Source organism: Sinocyclocheilus rhinocerous, unplaced genomic scaffold (genome assembly GCF_001515625.1).
Source record: "Sinocyclocheilus rhinocerous isolate Xijiao unplaced genomic scaffold, SAMN03320098_v1.1 scaffold1342, whole genome shotgun sequence".
Taxonomy (NCBI): Eukaryota; Metazoa; Chordata; class Actinopteri; order Cypriniformes; family Cyprinidae; genus Sinocyclocheilus; species Sinocyclocheilus rhinocerous.
In genome coordinates, this window is record NW_015640094.1 from 374,562 (window position 1) to 378,279 (window position 3,718).

A 3,718-nucleotide genomic window follows, 5' to 3' on the forward strand; every position below is an offset into this window, starting at 1 on the left:
CTAGCAGTGCATTACAGTAGTCCAGTCTAGAGGTCATGAATGCATGAACTAGCTTTTCTGCATCAGAGACAGGTAACATGTTTCGTAACTTGGCAATGTTTCTAAGATAGAAGAATGCTGTTTTTGTAACATGGGAAATATGATTTTCAAAAGACAAGCTGCTATCTAATATAACACCCAGATTTTTGACTGTAGTAGAAGTAACAGTACATCCATCTAGTTGCAAATTGTAATCCGAGAGATTCTGTGTACTGCTTTTTGGTCCAATAAGTAATATCTCTGTCTTATCCGAATTTAATAGGAGAAAATGATTGGTCATCCAATCTTTTACATTTTTAACACACTCTGTTAGCTTAGATAATTTAGAAGTTTCATCTGGACATCTTGAGATATATAGTTGAGTATCATTAGTATAAAAATGGAAACAAATCCCGTATTTTCTAATAATATTAACAAGGGGCAACATGTATATCTGAAACCTGAAATTCTTCATACAGATAATTTTTGCAAGAAGGAGCACAATTGAGCGGACACAAGCTTTTCTAAAATTTTAGATATAAACGGAAGATTTGAAATGGGTCTGTAATTTGCCAGTTCACTAGGATCTAGTTGTGATTTCTTAATTAGAGGCTTAATAACCGCCAGCTTGAATTTAGTAGTAGCTTATCAGTGGTGACTATGTCAAATTGATGTACATATGGCAGAAATGTATGGTAAAATTCAGTTAATGACGTAATCAAACAGACGATGAAAACTATCAACAGCAATGATTATATGTTGAAATCAAACTTGCAGCAAAGTTTGGTAGTTCTGTATGTTGTTTCAGGGTTGGCATCATCTGAGGTCTAGAGGCTTACTTACTTCATAAAGTTGTTTTTATTTATTTATTTTATTTTAACATGGCACTAAAACAGTCATTATGTACTGCAAAAAAGTACAGCTTGTATTAACCCTATATTCTGTATCATATATGTTACTCAAATTTCTAAGGCCTCTTAATTATCAACGTGATCAAACCTTGCTGAGAAACCTGTTGTACACAATCTACTACATGCCTTCTGTTGTCTGATTGATAGTTTATACTTTTTATCAAGTTAAAGGTCTTTTAGTATCAGGTTGTTGTTTATGTGTCTTTTTGCTGTTATTTTTATCAAGCACAAACACAAAAATAACTTTTACAATGTTTGTAATATATAAAGATCCTTGATTATCCGTAATATGTTTTAAGAAAAAATCATTACATTTTGAAATAAAATTCATTAAAATGTGAGTATCAAATATGATACGTCAGGCTTTTTGATTATTGTTTATTTGTTTAACGTTTATTTGCTCATTTATGTTTTTCCCCATAGTAAAAACTACAGAGCTTTGATCATAGAGCTAAACATTTAAATATAATCTTACTAAGACATATTATTAGGAGATATAAAGTGACAACTGATATTTAGATGCACTTTTATGTATGATATACTGTTCATTGATACTGATACACTTCTCATTGATTTATATTACAACATCAGAATTTCATCTTACTGGTCATATAAATATCAACATGTTTGCTCAGTTTGGGCCTCTAAATAAAATTAAGGTGTTTCCTCCTCAACTATGGGCTCCATATTCTCCTATATCATATTATATAAGACAAAAGCCTGATGTATCAGATATGATACTCAAAAAAAAAAAAAGTCTGCTCACGTTTTTATTTTGATATTTTAAAATATTTTGTCTAAAGCATCAGTGAACTATTTAAATAATAATAATACTTAATAAAAATAGATTTTTCTGATTATTATGTCAGATGTAAGACTTGTTAACTTGCCCTTTGACAGATTTGCCTCATCCAAAGCAACTTAAAGGGACAGTCAACCCAAAAATGTCATCATTCACCCTCAAATTGTTCCAAACCTGCATGAGTTTAATGCGTCTGTGGAACATAAAGGAAGATATTGTGAAGAATGCTGGTAACCAAACAGTCTCCATTGGTCCCCATTGAATTCCATAGTATGGGGAAAAAATGCTATGGGAATTGATAGGGACCAGCAACTAGTCTGCTCACGTTTTTATTTTGATGTTTTAAAATATTTTGTCTAAAGCATCAGTGAACTATTTAAATAATAATAATACTTAATAAAAATAGATTTTTCTGATTATTATGTCAGATGTAAGACTTGTTAACTTGCCCTTTGACAGATTTGCCTCATCCAAAGCAACTTAAAGGGACAGTCAACCCAAAAATGTCATCATTCACCCTCAAATTGTTCCAAACCTGCATGAGTTTAATGCGTCTGTGGAACATAAAGGAAGATATTGTGAAGAATGCTGGTAACCAAACAGTCTCCATTGGTCCCCATTGAATTCCATAGTATGGGGAAAAAATGCTATGGAAATTGATAGGGACCAGCAAATGTTTGTTTACCCAGGTAAACTATCCCTCTAACAGTGAACTAATTTCACCTTAATGAGCTGATCTGAAGCACTAATGTTTTAAAACAGGAACTGTGATCTCAACAAATCTCCTAAAACACAGTGCCGCCAATCGCCCTCTAGTGGCTGTGCGGTAGTGTTTGACGTGAACTCTTGAATCAGATTTCCTCTCACACTCTCTTGTCCCCTGAAGGGTCTGACTAATGCCAAGGCGGCGGAGTACCTCGCTCGGGACGGTCCCAACGCTCTCACCCCACCCCCCACCACCCCGGAGTGGGTCAAATTCTGCCGACAGCTCTTCGGAGGATTCTCCATCCTGCTGTGGATTGGAGCCATCCTCTGCTTCCTGGCCTACGCCATCCAGGCCGCCACGGAGGACGAGCCTGCCAATGACAATGTGAGAACTCACACACTCACAAAAGCATACAGTTACACTAAATATGCGTTATGCTGCCGTTTAGAGTGTGCAAGATTTAGGACAATTTTCCTGTGAGTAGATAAGGCCATGTTTGTGACATAATCAGTAATCCCATTCAGTAGCAAGTCTTTTATTTGTAATCTGTGCTATTTTTGTTTTGTTAATAATGCTGTATTAAATATGATCTATTCCTTTTATAGTTCATATGGATTGCAGAAAAGCCATGGGTGGCAGAAAGCATTTTGAAGAGGTTGGGTTGAGAATAAAAAGCCTTTCCCCTCATTTTAGTTTTAGCAAATTAATTCTAAAACAAAACATTTTCGGTCTCTCTTTCACTAAATGTCTTGCACTTTGTTATGAGGTCAGGGTTGGACTGGTTAGCATCCTTCATTAGCATGAGCAAAAATGCATCTCCTAAAATGTAGGAATGAAATGTCAAATATATCATGATCCTTATCAATTTTCAGCATCATTACTCCAGTCTTCAGAGTCACATTATCATTCAGAAATCATTCTAATATGCCGATTTGCTGTTCAAGAAACGTTTTATTATTATTATTATTATTATTATTATCAATATTTAAAACAGTTGAGTACATTGTTTTTTCATGATTCTTTGATGAATGGAAAGATCCAAAGATTAGCATTTATCTGAAATAAAAAGCGTTTGTAACATTATACACTATACCATTCAAAAACTTGGAGTCAGTATTATTTATTTATTTATTCTTGAGAGGGGGGGGGATAATTGAAATTAATACTTTTATTTAGCAAGGATGATTTAAATTGATCAAAAATGATGATAAATACCTTTATAATGTTACAAAAGATTTCTGTTTCAGATAAATGCTGTTCTTCTAAACTTTCTATTCATCA

At 33.9% G+C, this 3,718-nt stretch overlaps 1 pseudogene; it reads left to right on the forward strand.

Moving 5' to 3' along the window:
- The window catches only part of LOC107752536 (sodium/potassium-transporting ATPase subunit alpha-3-like), a 37,681-nt pseudogene that overhangs the window by 14,095 nt on the left and 19,868 nt on the right, over positions 1–3,718 (forward strand).